This window comes from Pipistrellus kuhlii, unplaced genomic scaffold (genome assembly GCF_014108245.1).
Source record: "Pipistrellus kuhlii isolate mPipKuh1 unplaced genomic scaffold, mPipKuh1.p scaffold_m20_p_25, whole genome shotgun sequence".
In the NCBI taxonomy this organism is placed as follows: Eukaryota; Metazoa; Chordata; class Mammalia; order Chiroptera; family Vespertilionidae; genus Pipistrellus; species Pipistrellus kuhlii.
In genome coordinates this window covers 2,630,797-2,648,513 of record NW_023425524.1, presented here as the reverse complement: position 1 = coordinate 2,648,513, position 17,717 = coordinate 2,630,797, and positions in this window count along the sequence as shown.

The window sequence follows — 17,717 nt, the reverse complement described above, 5'->3', positions numbered from 1 at the left end:
CCCAGTCACCTCCGGGGAGGGGGGGGGGGTGTCAGAGGGCTTATCTCTCTTTGGAGTGGCGGCCCCAGCCGCAGGTTGAGGGTCACCCCAGCTTATCACCACTTTACATGGCTTCTCCAAGCAAACGGTGAGCTCTACTTGACTCGGGGTGAGAGTCTGTTGTTGAGTAACCTCAGACAAGCATCTGGTTTTCATTATCCGGATAGCAGACCAGAGCTGGGCTGCGCGGACCAGTGTGCCCACTTCGCAACCATCAGGACCAGCTATCTAGAAGATGGAACAGATCCTGTCATGCCCGCCTGCGCAGTGCAGAGGGGCTGCGGAATCTGCTGCTCTGACTTCAGGCTGGAGTAAATGTTTACTGGATCTGTTGCATGCATTTATTTGCGCAGAGATCCCACGCCTGCAGGTCCCAGTGCCTGCTGTTTAGGCCGGGAACTCCAGCGTGGCTCCAGGCGATGGCCCCTTAATGCTTTTATAGCTTTACAAGCTTTGGGGTTTGGGCTGATGGCAGTGGATGGCGGATCTCCTCTGCAGTAAACAGTCCTCACCCTCCACAGTGTGGGTGCCCTCCTCCGTGCTCCTCTCAGCCCTCTGCCTTGTCTCCAACCGAGTTTCTTCCCCAAATGCCCCCTCTTCTTTCTGGTTGTGGGGGTTAAGTCAGTGAACTAACACCTACTGCTCGTCAGACACGTGCCGCGCGTTTGATCCCACTTCCTCTTGGGCTCCTCACAGTTCCCAGGGCGTGAGACCTTACCATCCCGTCTGAAAAGCGAGGCCAAGAGCTGTTCCTGTGAGGGCCAACAGCACCTTCTTGGCACAGTGGGAGCACGGGGCCTCCCCCTGCCCCTCCAGAGGGAAAGGAGGGGCTGCAACCTACCTGTAGGGTCTTTCCTTGTAGGATCTTGACAGTGACCTCCGAACCATAGGTTGGAGAACTGGATTGACAACTGCCAGGAATGTCCTGGGATAGGAACTCTTTAAGAAGCAAGTCAACTGGACACCCCTGCTTTCACGCAACTCTAGAACTGAGATGTCTGCGGAGCAATAGGAGGGAACGCCGTGCTGAGAGATGGCAGAATCAGTAGCAGGAATCAGGCAGAGCTTAGTGTGGGTTGAGCGTTTAAGGAGGCAGTGTGGGAAGGAGGAGGGGGTGCACAGGGCTGGCCTTGAAGAAAACCATGAGGCTGAGAACAGGGGCATCTTTTAGCTTCCATTTTCCCTTCTTTTAACTCCTAAGTCCATGAGCTCTCTTTCTTCCCCTGACCATGGCTGCCTCTAGGAAAAGATTGGATGAGTTTATTCAGAGAAACGTTGAAGTGGCTCATGTCGAGGGATGTATTTCCATGGAGCACATCTCATGCATTAGCCATTGGATGAGGGAAGTAGGGAGTAGACTGTCCCAATGCAGGGACAGGTTAACCGCCAGGAGGAAGTCAGGTCTGGCAGCTGACCAGTGAGTGGGTGGGTGGGCAGACCTGGGGAGAGCCGCCCCGTGGCTTCTGAGGAATGAAGCTCTCAATCGGGAAGGAAACCCACACAAAAACTGCTTCTAATACCAGCCCTGGTTTTCCGTAGACGGGGATAGGAGGCAGGTTACCAGCTGGAGACTCAGGAATCAGCACCACGTGGAACAAAGGGCCTGGGCATGATTCCTTTCCACACATTTGGGGGCAGGAGCGGGTGGGACAAGTTACAAGAAGACAGGTTTGATGCCGAGCTGGCGTTTCTTTTCTTTTTTTTTTTTTTTTTTTTTTAAATATTTTATTTGTTTTTTAAGAGTGGAAGAGAGAGGGATAGATAGTTAGAAACATCAATGAGAGAGAATCATCAATCAGCTGCCTCTTACACACTCCCTACTGGGGATGTGCCCGCAACCAAGGTCCATGCCCTTGACCGGAATCGAACCTGGGACCTTCCAGTCCGCAGGCTGACACTCTATCCACTGAGCCAAACCGGTTTTGGCAGAGCTGGCGTTTCTTAAATCCCTCTTGGCCAGAGACCAGCCTTGGGGAGGGGGCCAGTCCCCAAAGGTGACGGTAGGAGGGCTGAGTGGGTTCGGTGTTGGGTAGGTCCACCCCACCTGGCGCATCCGAAGAGACTCCCAGCAGGCCTTCACCTACGCTACCTCTGTCCATGGCAAGGGGGTGAAGCTGGGAAGTTGGAGGGTTGGTATGAGTGTACTGTGGACACACAACAGGTGTATGGGCATGGAGGACAGGTGGCAGAGTGGCTTTCTTTCAGGGGGTAGACTTTCCCTAAATTTGTCTCTTTTTACAGTAGTTATCAGGAATTCCAGAATTCCTGAAAATTTTACACAAATGCAGAGAGAAAATTAAATTTTCCACTGTAAGTGCTAAAAAATTAATAATGTTCTTTTGTGCTTTAAAAAGCTTCCCATTTAGGGTGCTGATGCAACCACAAATAAAGGGAAATTTTTAGCCAATCAGTATCTAGGAAGTACTGGTAAAACATGATGCTTTCCCCCCAAAATTCTGCTAAAGATAATAGGAAAAGAGTTTTAAAAAGGGCATTAATCTACAAGAGGAATAAAATGGTAAGAACAAAATTTGGAAGCTAGGAAGGGGATAAACCAATAAATGAGTCTGCAGCTTAGAGAACGTAGAAAATGAAATGTCCGCCCATAGGCAGGTAGAATCATTAAAGAGTGAGCGGCAGAACCTTGAAAGCATGCTTTGTCACTAGTTAGAGAGGGGAGATCTTTTGTCCACACTTGGTGGGTTAAACCCAACCAACGTTTTAAGAGTAAGTGACTTCTGGTGAGGAGCAGAGATATGTGGAAGCCACTTTTCTCCGGTTCGGTGCAGAGAGGGGAGTGGGGCAGGTTTAGAACTACTTCCTCTCACCATTCCTGAGAATTGCCACCCAACCCTGACCATCCTTCTCCCCCTCTGCATCGTGTCTGTCTTTGGTTTTTGAGGAGAAGATAAGGGAAGATGAACACGATGAGAGAGAGAAGATGAGGTATTGGAAGATGTTTCTACCTCATCGAGGGGGTGGTGGTGGTGGTGGTGGTGGTGATGGTGAGATGAGCTCTGCCACTTTCAAAGGGAGATGACAAGAGTGTCCTCCTGTTTCCGGTCTTTGAGTCTCCATGTGTGTAACTTAGACCAGGAAGGTCCTTTTCTGGACACAGTAGGCAGTGCAGGGGAATATTTACTAAGGCAGCTGAGCAAGGGGCTGAATCCTGTGACTGGGATTAGCCACCTCCAAATCGGTGTGATAAGGGAGTCCTGGTTTTTTGTTGGTCCTTGGCGTTTTTAGTCATTGTTTATGTTTCCTTCAGCCCATATCTACCTCCCTAGGACTTGATCCGTGATTTGCAGGGCCTGGTAGAAAACGCAACTGTGGGCTCTTTATTATAAATTTACAAAGGATATTAAGGCAGTGACTAGGGCCCTTGCCGATTTGGCTCAGTGGATAGAGCGACGGCCTGCAGACTCAAGGGTCCCAGGCTCGATTCTGGTCAAGGGCATGTACCTTGGTTGTGGGCACATCCCCAGTAGGAGGTGTGCAGGAGGCAGCTGATGTCTCTCTCTCATTAATCTTTCTAACACTCTTTCTCCCTTCCTCTTTGTAAAAATAAATAAATAAATAAAATATATATATTTTAAAAAAAAGAAAAGAAAAAGACAGTGACCAGGGAACGTTAAACTGAGCCTGGGACCCTCTGCGGACAGGGCCTGTGCCTGCAGGTTGCACACCTTCTTGCTTCTGGGCGAATATTTCATGTCCTGGGCTTTGGCGATGAGTATCTTTCACTGGTTTGTTGACTTTGCAAGTTCTTATGAAATCTCCTGGCTGGTTAAAGAGAAAAATGCAAGAATTTATGTACTCATCACTAGCTTAAGAAATAAATGGTGACCAATGCATTTGAAATGCTTTCTCCCATAAGTAATTAATATTCTGACCAACCACAGGCCTCTCTCATTCTGGCACATGTCTATCTATCATTTTACTATCCATTTCTAAGAAAGGTGATTTTTTTTTTTTTAAATTCTTACCCAATGATATTTTTCCGTTGATTTTTTTAGAGAATGGAAGAGAGAAGGAAAGGCAAATATTGATGTGAGAGAAACACATTGATTGGTTGCCTCCTGCATGGACCCCGGCCAGGGCCTGGACCAGGGAGGAGCCTATAACCGTGGTATGTGCTCTTGACCGGAATTGAGCCTGGGACCCTCTGTTCCCCAGGCCAATGCTCTATCCACTGAGCCAAACTGGCTAGGGCAAGAACGATGAATTTTAAAGTGATGTGGGGCTGAATCCTGGGAGACCAGGATTAGCCACCTTTAAATCGGTGTGATAAGGGAGCCCTGGTTTCGTTGGTCCTTGGCATTTTTAGTCATTGTTTACGGTATGTTTTCTTCAGTCCACAGCCACCTCCCTTCCTGCCTTCTGTAGAATCTGTAAACAACACATGCTCTCCTGCAGAATAGGTAATCTTGGATTTTGTTTGACTTCAGGCTTGCTCTTGTTAACGTGAAGTGCCACATGAAAGTCCTGGCTGTGGCCAAAACCGGTTTGGCTTGGTGAATAGAGCATTGGCCTGTGGACTGAAAGGTCCCAGGTTCGATTCCGGTCAAAGGCATGTACCTTTGTTGCAGGCACATCCCCAAAAGGGGGTGTGCAGGAGGCAGCTGATTGATGATTCTTTCTCATTGATGTTTCTAACTCTCTATTCCTCTCTCTCCCTCTCTGTAAAAACTCAATAAAATATATCTAAAAAAAAGAAAAAAAAAGAAAAAGAAAAGAAAAAGAAAGCAAGTAAGTCTTGGCTGTGGGTCCCTCAGACTTCCTTTCTCCCTGGCAGCTTTTCTGGGTCATGATGCTGGAGATCTGACTGGTCAGTTGAGTTGTCACTTTAAAAAATATGATTTTAGAGAGAGGAGTGGCCCACGAGAGTGGGGATTTGGACTCTGCAGTTGTCCCACATGCTTGTCATAATTAGAAAACTAATACTTTGCATCTCCCCTCGCCTTCAAAAGATGGAAAACCGCCAGGCCTTGTGCATCGGATGCTAGGAACCCCGTAGAACTCAGCAACAGTTAAGAAAGGCCAATGTGAATGGCTGTTTTTGTTTTTTTTTTTCTTCTCGTCTTTAAGGATTTATCGACAGACATAGCAGCTGCTGCAGTTGGGTTAGGACGAAGAGTTCAGGGATGGATTCTGGCAGGCCTTTGATCTGAACTGGCTGAAACAAAAGCAATCAACTCACCCCTAATCGCCTGACCAGATACCCCACACAGCCCCGCTCCGAGCTCCTGTGAATAATAATGGGGTCGCAAGACACCAATAACCTCCCCTGGGTTTCCCTGCCCAGACCCACTGCACATCCCATTCGCGTCCCATTCGCGCTGCCCCCCGAACTCGCTGTGGCCTAATTACTGTTGAAAAACAGCTGAAGATCAAAGTGAACACGGCCCCTGTGAGTCATCCTGTGGGGACTCACGTTACAGACGCAGCCATCCCAGGCGCAGAATTGAGCAGACTCGTGGAGAGTGGCCACGGACGACTGCAGAGAACGAGCTACTTAGGGGAGCCCGGGTCTGGTTCCCAGAAACTCAGCCCAAGACAACTCTTGCATGGTAATAGAAGGCTCCTCATCCGTCTTTTCCCTAATAAACACGTGCAGGGGCCATATGGAAACGGGATTTGCAGCTCCGAGTCTTCCTAAAATAGAGCATTCCTAATTGCAAGAATTCAGCTTCCTTCAGAAACACTCTCTCTATTCTTCCTTTTGTCAATGACTTGGTTAGTCTGGCCCGGGGAGGAGAAAGGAGTGGAATCAGCAACAATAACGTCTCCCACCCGGGTCCCATCGTCTCCTCTGGGGAAGTAGTGGTGGCCTCCTCATAGAGAAAGAGAACCGGGAGTCCGAGGCATCTTACCCGTCCCATGTTCCTTTGTTCCTAGTGCTCCGTGATCAGCTATGATCTTCAACATGGCAACAGCATGTGGGCATGCATGCAGAGGGGGCTTGCTTGGGTTTGAACCTCGACTCGGCCGCTGTTAGCTGTGTGGCTCTGGGCAGGATGTTTAGCGCTCTGAGCCTGTTTTCTCACAGATAACGTGGGGGTGATGACATTCAGCCTAAAGCAGTGATCCCAGTCGCCAGGGAGCGAGGCCCCAGGAAATAATTGGATTCTATAGGAAAGGGCCTGGGGACGGGGTCTGGGGACAGATGGCCTGCAGTTTCAATCCAGGGGCACCAGGGACCTTGGTCCTCCGCTGCCTGGCGCCAGTTGTGTCTGCTTGTTTATATGCTCCATACAGATGTTCTCTGGAAAAATTATGCGCGATGCTGCTTACGCTGAAATCAATGATCTTTTCAAACTGGGAGTTTTACCTCTTTGAAACGTGGATTTGACCTCCCTTGCTTTTCCCTTTTACTCCTGGAATCCCAGCATAAGTGCTCTCTGAAGCAAAGAGGTTCAGAAGCAAAAGTATCTCAACTGCCACACTGAAATGATCTCAATTGCTAAAGAAAAGCAAGGTATGTTGTAAGAAATATAACATGACATTAAAAAAATGTAAAAATGGGTGAATCATGGTTTATTTGTAAAAGCAACAAATTTGGATGTAATCTAAATGTCGTACGATAGAGGCTCAGTTAAACAATGGAATGCCATGAAGCCATTAAAAAGTAGTTATAGAAGACTATGAAATGGCATGGGAAATTTAACAATATGTGGCTAAGGAAAAACTATATTTAACTGAAACATCAAAATATTAACAGATTTATTACACATGCATGATAAATTATGGATGCTTTGTTTCTGTGTAATTATTTTAAAAACACAAAACATAGCCATAGCTGGTTTGGCTCAGTAGGTAGAGCATTGGCCTGTGGACTGAAGGTTCCTGGGTTCTATTCCGGTCAAGGGCACATGCCCGGGTTGCAGGCTCGATCCCCTATTGAGGGTGAGCAGGAGGCAGCCAATCAATGATTCTCTCTCATCACGGATGTTTCTCTCTCTCTCTCTCCCTCTCCTTTTGTCTCTGAAATCAATAAAAAATAAAAAAATAAAAAACAGGAAACCTAGAATTTACCTTCTTAACTGTTTTTAAATGTACAGTTCAGTACTAAGTACACAGCATGTACTTAGACTAATGCCATTTTGTTCAATGTCATTTCATTGAGATGCGGTAGCAACTTAGCTCTTGTTTCTACCAGTTGGCTTGTGGTATCACTGGTTTTGTTACACATCGTTCTGATTAGAGTCAGAAAACCCGTCGAGGACATGGAGGACTCACTGTATTCATGTTGTCATGAAGCCGATCTCTTGTAAGACCCAAGCTCTGTGCCCACTACAGCCATTGTCTCGTGTTCTCTCTCCTTCAGCCCCAGCAACCGCCGTTCTACTCTCTGTCTCTACGTATTTGACTTGGTCTAGGTGCCTCATATAAGTGGGATCATACTATACCTTTCCTTTTGGGGCTGCATATTTCACAGACTAATGTCCTTGAGCTTCATCTTTATTGTAGCCTGAGACGTGACCTCCTTCTTTTTTTAAGGCTGAATAATATTCCGTTGTAGGTATATATCGCATTTTGTCATCCATTCAACCACTGATTGACACTTGAGTTGTTCCACCTCTTGGCCTTGGTGAATAATACAGCCATGGCCATGGATTTGGGTGTGTCAATCTCTCTTGGGGATCCTATTTTAAATTGTCTTGGACAAATACCCAGAAGTGATATTGCTGGATCCTAAGGTAGCTCTATTTTTAAATTTTTGAGGAACCATCACACTAGTTTCCAAGGCAGCTGCACCTCTATATTTCAACCAACAGTGTGCAAAGGTTCCCTTTTCTCTACATCCTCACCAAGACTTTGTGTTTTTTTTTTAAAGTAGTGTTCTTTTTTGTACTTTGATATATTTCCCCATTTATTTTTAGCCTGACTAACCTAACCACTACTTTTATAATCAAGAAACCCGCAATAAATTAATATAAAAAAATAGGAGGGAGCCCTAGCTGGTTTGGCTCAGTGGATAGAGCATCAACCTGCAGACCAAAGGGTCCTGGATTTGTTTCTGGTGAACATACGCTGAGTGGCCAGATTATTATGATCTCTGAACGTGTAATAATCTGGCCACTCAGTGTATATCCTATATAATAAAAGGCTAATGTGCAAATTGTCCCCTTGACCAGGAGTTTGACCAGCAGGCAGGCCAGCCAACCGCCCATGTCTCCTCTCCCTGGCCAGGCTGGCCAGACCCCACCCATGCACGAATTCATGCACTGCCCCCCCCCCCCTCTCTATACACACACACACACACACACACACACACACACACACTGAGTGGCTAGATTATTATGGGTTCAGAGATCATCATAATCTGGCCACTCAGTGTATATGCTGGTGAGGATTAGGAGAGGACGCAAAAGAACACAATAAATTGAAGCGAAGGACATAGGCCGGAAAATTACTTCGTTACTATTGAAAACAAACAAGGGAAAATACAGTAGCCTAACAGAGCAGCATCTGTTTGGGGCGCCTCACTCGTGCTGCCATCCAGGAACCTCTGTGATTGCTCCTTCATCTCATTTCATCCTCACACTCCCTCTCCCTCTGTGCTGGCACTATTACTTTATTTACTTTTCCCTCTTCCTCCCCAGGCAATGCAGGCCGAGAGCAGGGACTTGTTCAGGGTCACGCAGTTCCAGGGAACCCAGGCCTGCATAACCCAGAGCCTCTGCTTACAACCAGGATGCTTTTCTGTCTCAGACGTGAGTCCCCGGTGAGTACCGCTCACGCAGCTCCAAATTTAAGGATTTGGATGCTTCCAGGCTCTGCCTTGATATTTATCCAGGAGTTTGTGTGGCCAGAAACCCCGTGGTCCTGTTCCCCCCCCCCCCCCCCATGGCAAGCTCTGTTCTCTCTGCCCCAAGAGCGAAGAGGAATGGGGGGGAAAGGCTCAGAGAACGGGGGTGGCATGAACTGTCGGGTGAGGCAGCCAGTGCAGGACAGGGCAGAGGAAGCAGCGTGGATGGCAGAGGCTAGTGAAAGCAGCAATACTTTACGGCTGACTAATGAATTCCATTTTACAGCCCAACTCCCTTAAGTTGTCTCTTCCTGTGATGGATTCCCTCTCTCCTGGTCCCCTTTAAGCGGACGGTTGTTGATAGGGAGTGTTCCGTGTTGAATGAGTAAAACGTACTAATGCATGTTCTCTTCGGCCAGAGATAACCTCGCTCTAAACATGATGGATGCGACCTTGTCGAGGGGAGATGGGTCGGGAAAAGGGGGCTTCGGCGTGAGCATCACATACCTGGGGAGAAGCCCGCTGCCTGGCAGTGTTTTAATCTCTCCCTCCCCCCTACCCCCCTTTCTCTCGGCCATCTTTAATAACTTGATTTGCCAGTCAGTGTCCCTACGCTGATGCGATCCACTGATGTAAATTACCCAGCCGACTGCTTTGTGTTTGGACCCGAGCCGCCTTCATCACAGACTTCTTCAATGTTGGCCCAGGCCACAGAACACAGGGGAAAACCACCAGTCACTGCGAATGCTATTTATAGTGTCTAGAAAGTTCTAGAAAAAGGGAAGAAGGGAAGTGAGCTGGCAGACTGGTAAAAAGGTGCCCACACGATGCACGTGCCCACTTGAGAAGAGAAAGGAAGGGGAGAGAAAAGCAGAGCTATCTCTTTTGAGCAATGATTGGCACACCTCCCGATGGGTCCCTAGCAGGCAGGCAGAACATGCTAGAGAGGGGGTTACATTCTCTCTCCCAGAGCTGATAACCAAATAAAATACCGTTATATTTTCTGTCTTAATAAGCACAAGAAGTTCCATAACTCCCTTGATTAAGCATATTATCCTGCTTTAGAAAGTCAGCGTGATTTATGCACAGAGTGATTTGGACATACTTTCTCCGGCCACGGAGATTTCATAATTCCTGGGGCACGTCTGGAAAATCTCCCCTCGTCATGAGTCCAAACCAAATTAATGTCTTCCAGGGTGACCCGAGGAATTAATGAGGTTTGCGCTGTCAGTCCGGCCCATCCAGGGTCAAGTAAATCATGTGCTGGCTCGCGGGCCCCTGGCTCTCTGCTGCCTCTCTGACTCCACGGCCGGTGATAACAACGCTGCCCAGGCCTTTGAATTACGGCGTCCCCGACACTCTCCGTCCATCTGCCGGGACATATTTTAGGCTCTGCTTCTCTTTCTGCTGTAAACCCGGCCTTTAATGGAGTCGGTAATTGCTGATAAATGGGGTATCAATGAAGTCAGTGTCCTGGAGGTTTCCCGGTGCTTTTCTGCTGATGTGTGCTGTTTAAACCCCCCCCCGCGCCCCCCCGCCCCCCCCCCCCGACGTGACTTAGAATTATTGTGTGCCCAGCTCTTTAACTCCCCGACTGGTGTTCTTGGCTGAAGACTTATTATTTTTTTCTCTCTTTCTTTCTTCTCTTCAGACAGACTAAGTCTGGAGGGTAAAGGCTTTCCTGGGGAACCATGTTCTTAAGAGGGGTGACTCCCCAATCTGCTGGGAGACTGTGTCCACAGAGCTGGGTAAGGTGATCAGGCGTCCCGCTTTTGGCGGGACAGCCCCGCCAAAAGCGGGACGTCTGGTCACCTTACTTTAGGGCATTTCTCTGTCTCCTTCACCACGCCAGGGCCAGGACCAGCTCCTTGGAGGACCTAAATTATGAAATAATGGGGTGGTTTTCAAGGCTTTGAAGGCGACTTATCTGTACTGGAAGTCTGGAGGTTCAGTGTTTGTCACTAAACTTCATCCCCATTTTCTCTTTTTTAAAACATGTTTATTGGTTTCAGAGAGGAAGGGAGAGGGAGAGGGAGAGGGAGAGAAACATCAATGATGAGAGGGAATCATTGATCGCCTGCCTCCTGCAAGCCCCATGCTGAGGATTGAGCCCGCAGCCCGGCCGTGTGCCCTGACTGGGAATGGAACTGGCAGCCTTTTGATCCAGGGGACGATGCTCAGTGAACTGAGCTAGCTCTCTTGCTGTTTCATATGTTATTTTATTTGTTTCTTCTTCATAACCCTGTTAGGTATTTGTTTATTATGATGTTCCAGTCACTGGAGTTTATTTATTTATTTATTTATTTATTATTATATTTTATTGATTTTTTACAGAGGAAGGGAGAGAGATAGAGAGCTAGAAACGTCGATGAGAGAGAAACATTGACCAGCTGCCTCCTGCACACCCCCTACCGGGGATGTGCCTGCAACCAACGTACATGCCCTTGACCGGAATCGAACCTGGGACCTTTCAGTCCGTAGACCGACGCTCTACCACTGAGCCAAACCGGTTTTGGCCAGTCATTGGAGTTTAGAAGGAGGCCAGGAGGCTTTTTTCAAAGTCACCCAAGCCAGGAAGGGCAGTGTTGTGAATTGAAGGAGACGTAGCAATGGTAAACAGGCCTCAAGAGAGAAAAAGCCATGTCAATACGATAACTAGATGCCCCTTTATCTTTGACATATTATGTATGACCTATTGGCTCATGCAGGGAAAACAGTGTCATCACACTCATATGTTAGATTAGACTATAAAATAAACCAACAATAAACCGAAGTACTGCAGGTAAGCGAAGGAAGACAGAGGAGAAGGAGGAGAAGGAGGAGGAGGAGGAAGAGAAGGAAGAGGAGGAGGAGGTGGAGGAGAAGGAGGGGCTGGGGAGAAGGTGTGGCAGGAACTGGTGAGGGTTATTGAGAAATCAAGATCTAGGCATTCCGCCTTGATTGCTATTACTTGTATCACCTGTGTGGCAGACATGCTGGGAGGTGTATGATACAGTTCACCCATGTGTGCACACACATCTGTTTTTATTTCTGCATCTGTCTATGTTAATGGATTATATTAAACATGAATTCATCCTGATATTTTTTATTTGAATTCAGGTAATACCTAAGGATTTACCGTAGATTTCTGTTGGTTATTTCTTTATAACATTGGTCTCTGTCAATGATAAACTTAGATCTTAATATCTATGCTATATTTCTTAGTTGTTCAACCCTAATGTACATGCAAAGTAGTTTCAAAATGGTTTACCTGTATTGAGGTGAGAGACACCTAGAATAGAGTGGTCTCGTACAGTTTTTTTTCTTGCCTTTATTCGTAGCATGCAGTCAAAACTCTGTTTTTCAGAGTTTCTAGCTAAGTTCCCCTTTCCCCCCAGTGTTTTCAGCAAAGCTTTGTCAAATATTTGTAATATAGTTAAATTCATTTCTCATGATCCTTATTATTCCTGGGTTCTCCTGAACATCCTGGCTGATTTTTTTTTTTTTTTTTTTGGTAAAAGTTTCACATAGCTCACTCTTGGTGTTGTGCCGTTTTATGGGGTCTGACAAATTCACAGAGCCATTAATCCACCTCCAAAGCACCGTAAAGAATAGATCAGATTTCCTAAAATCCCCTGGGTGACTCTTTTGTCGTCATTACCCTTCGCAACCCCCACTAGCCACTGATCTCTTTTCCATTCTCAGGCAGCATTGTGGGATTGGCTTGCTTCAGGGAGAAATGTATTTAGGGTTCATCTATGGCATTATGTGAATTAATACTTGCTTAGTAGTGTCCAATCGTATGGATGTACCACATTTTATTTTATGCATTCAGCTGCTGAAGGACCTCTGGGGTGTTTCCAGATTTTGGAAATTATGGCTAAAGTAATAAATGTTCACATTCAGGTTTTTTTTAATGTGAAGATAAGTTTTTAAATCACGTGAGGAAATATCTAGATTGGGATTGCTGGGTTATAAGCTAAGTATATGTTTGACTTTGTAAGAAACTGTCACATTTTTCCAAGGTGGCTGTACCATTTGGCATGACCATAAGCAATGAATGAGAACTGCTGATGTTTGTCATCCTTTCTAGCATTCAGAGGTGTATGTGTGTGTGTGTATGTGTGTGTGTGTGTGTGTTTGTAGTGGTATCTCCTTGTGGTTTTATTTTTTATTTTTTTAAATATATTTTATTGATTTTTTACAGAGAGGAAGGGAGAAGGATAGAGACCTAGGAATGTCGATGAGAGAGAAACATCGACTAGCTGCCTCCTGCACACCCCCTACCGGGGATGTGCCCGCAACCAATGTACATGTCCTTGACCGGAATCGAACCTGGGACCTTTCAGTTCGCAGACCGACGCTCTACCACTGAGCCAAACCAGCTTCGGCTCTCCTTGTGGCTTTACTTTGCATTTCCCTGATGACAATGGCATTGTTTATTTTCTTGTTGTTAAGTTATAAAAAAACGTATTCAGGATACAACTCTTGTATCTGATATGTTATACAAGTGTTTTCCAAGCTTTGTGGTTTGTCTTTTTATTCTCTCAACAGTATTTTTTGCATAGCAAACCTTTCAAATTTTGATCAGGTTCCATTTATGGATCTTGTTGTTGTTCAGGAATTGTGCTTTTAGTGTGTTACATTAAACGTCTAATGTGCTCACAAAATACCTTTTGTTGTAACTTATCTAATTTATTGAATAACATGCTATATCATGATGAGCTCTACTATGTTTTAATATGTCTAAAACAAATTCATAATATCTAACATAAACTAGATGTTACTATTCATTAGTGTCTCTTTAGAAAGTTTTTCTATTAATTCAGCTGCTGCTTCGAAGGGATGCAAGTTTGAATGGACTTAGGGAGAGAAAGAGAATTAGGCCACGTGGGCATCCACTCTGCCTTGGCCAGCTCTGGGGACTGGAGCGAGTATAGTCACTTCACCTCTCTAAGCCTTAGTTTCCTCATCTATTCTATCCTCACCTCCCATGGTTGTCTTACAGGTAAAACTAGATAGAAGCTCACACGCAAGCATTTTTTTATGTGTCTGTGTTTTTATTTATATCTGTCCCCAGTCTCTCCCATGTTACACAAGAGATCAGAAACAACGGAGGAAGTAGAAAATGATGGGAGATTCTGTGGTACATGGGAATGTCCCCACCGCAGAAGCACAACCTGCTGTTGGAGGCATCCAGGTGTCCCTGCACCCTGTGGCCTCTTATGGGGCAGGGTGCTTTGGAAGGGGCCCACCCCTCTCCTCATGGGCGGGCTCTGGTCCTCCCTGATTGGCAGGTCATGTAAGATTGACTGGGATAGCTTACCTGGGGAACGCCTACCGCCACCAATTCCACTTTTGGCTATACAGCAGTGAAGAATAGAGACCATTAAGTACAAAGCTTTCCTGGGTGGTCCCCCTTTCCCACCCGTCACTTAGACTCATACAAATCCTGGAGTGTTATTTCTGGAAAGGACGTTGGAGATGCATGACTAGATTTGGGGATAGGGGCTCCCTGAGGGGTAATGGTGTGTTTCCTGAAACATAACAAGAGGCTTCTCCCCCACCCCATCACCCCGTGCTTTCTTACCCCCAGCTTTGATCCTGGCAGGGCCCTCCCACTCAATGCCTTCTTTTAAAAAATATTTTTATTACTTTCAGAGAGGAAGGGAGAAGAAGAGAGATAGAAATATCAGTGATATTAGAGGATCATTGATCATTTGCCTCCTGCACCCCTCACACTGGGGATGGAGCCCACAACCCAGGCCTGTGCCCTGACCGGGAATCGAACCATGACCTCCTGGTTCCTAGGTCGATGCTCAACCACTGAGCCACACTGGTCAGGCCAGATGCCTTTAAAATTTTTTTTTCCTCTTGATTAAATTCTCCTTCAAAATTCTGCTCAATATGACATATTCTCTCTCTGACTCTCCCCCCCATCCCTCACCACCAAAAAGCACAGCCCTCTCATCTGACACTGCACTTTGATGTAGCTGTTTGGCTTGTAGTGAAGGTATTGCTTCTATGCATGTCTCCCTTGCTAAGGCATTAGCACCCAGGACCCAAAAAGGATGCTTCTTCCCATCCCAGGTGCGCAGCTGGCTTTCATGAATACTCATCCCTTTGAACTTGACTCCACCCCTTTCTTGTGGAGGTGAGGGGGCCTGGGACTCTCAACATCCTCTTTTCAAACATCCCCTTTTCCTGAAGATGCATCCATCTGTATTCGGTAGCCTCAGAAGTGGACGGTCATTGCTAAATTATTTCGTTGACGACTTCTTGGCATAAAGAACCCGCAGTTCTTCATTGCGTGAGCTGGTGCTAGGGACTTAAGTAAGCAGACCGGGGGGATACAAGCACGACTGTGCTTCTGGACGCCCAGCTGACCAAACTCCAGGAGGCCCCCCGAATAGACTGTCTGGGATTTTCCTGTGTGCGGCGGACACAATTAGATCTGCAGAACATCGCGTCTGGAACAAAGGCCGACAGTGCGATGAATAGGCTGTTGCTACAGTCTCATCAGCGTGCCTACAAAGAGACCCACATTCTCTCATTCACTGTGTCCAGAGACCTGAAATTTATAGATCTCTTCCTTTGCAAAAACTCTTAAACCAGGTTTATTTCCATGGACTTGACCCTTGGCGGTTAAGACTCTCCCTCCATTGGCAAACCAGGGTCCTGCTTTCTCCACAGAGGGCCATATTGGCCGACTCCTTCGCAGCCTGAGGAAAGAACCGGGAGCCTCCATATGGAGACCTCATCCCAGCTGCCTAATGGATTCAAAAGACATCCTGAATATTCATCATTTCTCCTTTTATGAGCACCTTGGCAATTCCCCGCAAAGGTGAAGGCTGCAGTAAATCCAGAGTGCCATTGAGCGAATACCAATTTATTTCCAATTCTAGTCTCATTTTTTTCCCCTGCTCCTCTGCTCAGCACCGGGGCTCCTCAGATGGCAGTGAATGTGCGGCATTGTCTGGGCCCCAAGGAGGCAGGATCCTGTGTGCAACTCCAGGCCCTGAAGGCGGTGTCTGCTCCCAGCCTGCTTGCCCAAGCGCCTTGCACTCACTCTGCATGTCGGCATCCTTCTCCCCAGGCCCCTCACCCCAAAGAAGCTGAAGGCTTAGGGGGGGATGTTAAAACCACACTGGAGCGCTCGGCTTGGTGGCAGGCCTTTCATTAATAGTGTAAATCCACAAATATTAATTTTTAGCTGTGTACAAGGTCTGCCCCGTGGGTGTACTAGGAATTTATCACCCTGTTCTCCATAGCTACCGTTCCTAGGACACTGCTGTGGACAGTTGTTCAGTGGAGATGGATTCAGAAAGAGACAGCACCTCCATTATTTTTGTTCATTTATTTTTATTTTACTTTTTAAAAAGTATTTTTTTATCGATTTCAGAGAGGAAGAGGGAGGGAGAGGTAGATAGAAACATTGATCGGCTGCCTCCTGCAAGTCCTACACTGGGGATCGAACCCGAAACCCAGGCACGTGCCCTGACAGGGAATCAAACCGTGACTTTCTAGTTCATGGGTTGGTGCTCAATCACTGAGCCACACTGGCCGGGCCAATTTTGTTCATTTAAAGAGCTTCGGCTGGTTGACCCAGAGCAGTGACTAGAGAAGGTGGCTGTGATAGTGTCTACCTCGGGGTCCACCTGTCTCCCCCCTCGGGCCTACGCTGGCAGCTGTACCTGTTCTCACACCCACTTCAGTATCACCCACGTGACTGCACGTGGCTTATCACTTTCCCATAGTTCTCCTCTCTTTCCTGGAAAAAACGGAGGCCTGAAATCTCAATCCCCCCTTTGCTTTTGTACCTTCTTCCTCTAGAGTGGAAACATATGTACTTTCTATTTATCTGTTCGTACCGATAGGCTCTTTCAAAGCGACTTCCAAGTCTATCTCCTAACTTATTCTAAGGAGATTATTTCTCAGACAAAGTGAAGCGATTGTTAACCCCAAAGGCGAGGGCCAGCCAGTGCTGGCCACCTGCCCGGCGCTTCCCCCGCGACCTACCTTTCCTCTGAGCAGGTTGTTAAACTTCCAGCTCAGCTGGGAGACCCTGATGGTTTTGCTCTTTCCTCCTCTGTGCACCCCAACTGTCTTCGGGAACCCAAATAGCTCTTCCGCCTATCACAGAAGTGCAGGCCGAGGCTCCCAAGCCACCTCTGGCCCCTGTACATGCTTTCCTTGGCCTTCACACTGTTTTGAAAGATTCTCAGTGGCTTGCCAACATTTGCAAATTGGGACATTTTGCATTAACATGTCCAGACCTTTTTGGGAGCCTCATGGAAAATCTAAAGATCTGGACACATTGGTCCTTGCATTTCTATTTGACAGTTGGCTGGAACGGAGCAGACGTGGGAGCCCTTACGGGTTTGCTGCAATCCCCACCCCTGTAAGTGTCATACCTGCCCAGCTCACACAGCCCACTGACCTGTCTGGCCTCTGTTGACATCGGAGTTTTGCGAGATTTGGGCTCATGCAAGAGAGAAAGTCTGCTTGAGAAGGTTATACTTCCTGATTTGTGGCCTCTCGCCCCTAGTTGTTCTTCTCAGAGGAAGGAAGGGACTCAGTTAAGAATGGTGACCTTCGCTAATTTTGGGAGACTATTGGCTGTGCAGAGGGCTAGGGTAAGGTGACCAGACGTCCCACTTTTGGCGGGACTGTCCCACCAAAAGCGGGACGTCTGGTCACCTTAGGCTAGGGCAAAGGATGAAAGTCTCCCTGCAGAAATACTTGCCATGCTCAGAGGCAGCAAATGGAGTTAGCTTTAGGTCTTAGGATTCTGCAATTTTCTAGCAGGACTGTAAGCAGGTTGATGAAGTGGGAACAGACTCTTAAGTGGACTATTGGGGGAATAGGGCGGAGAAGCAACCTAACAGAGCAGGGAATGATACAGACCTCAACTCCAGCTGGTCAGGAGGAACTCATTCTGATTAAA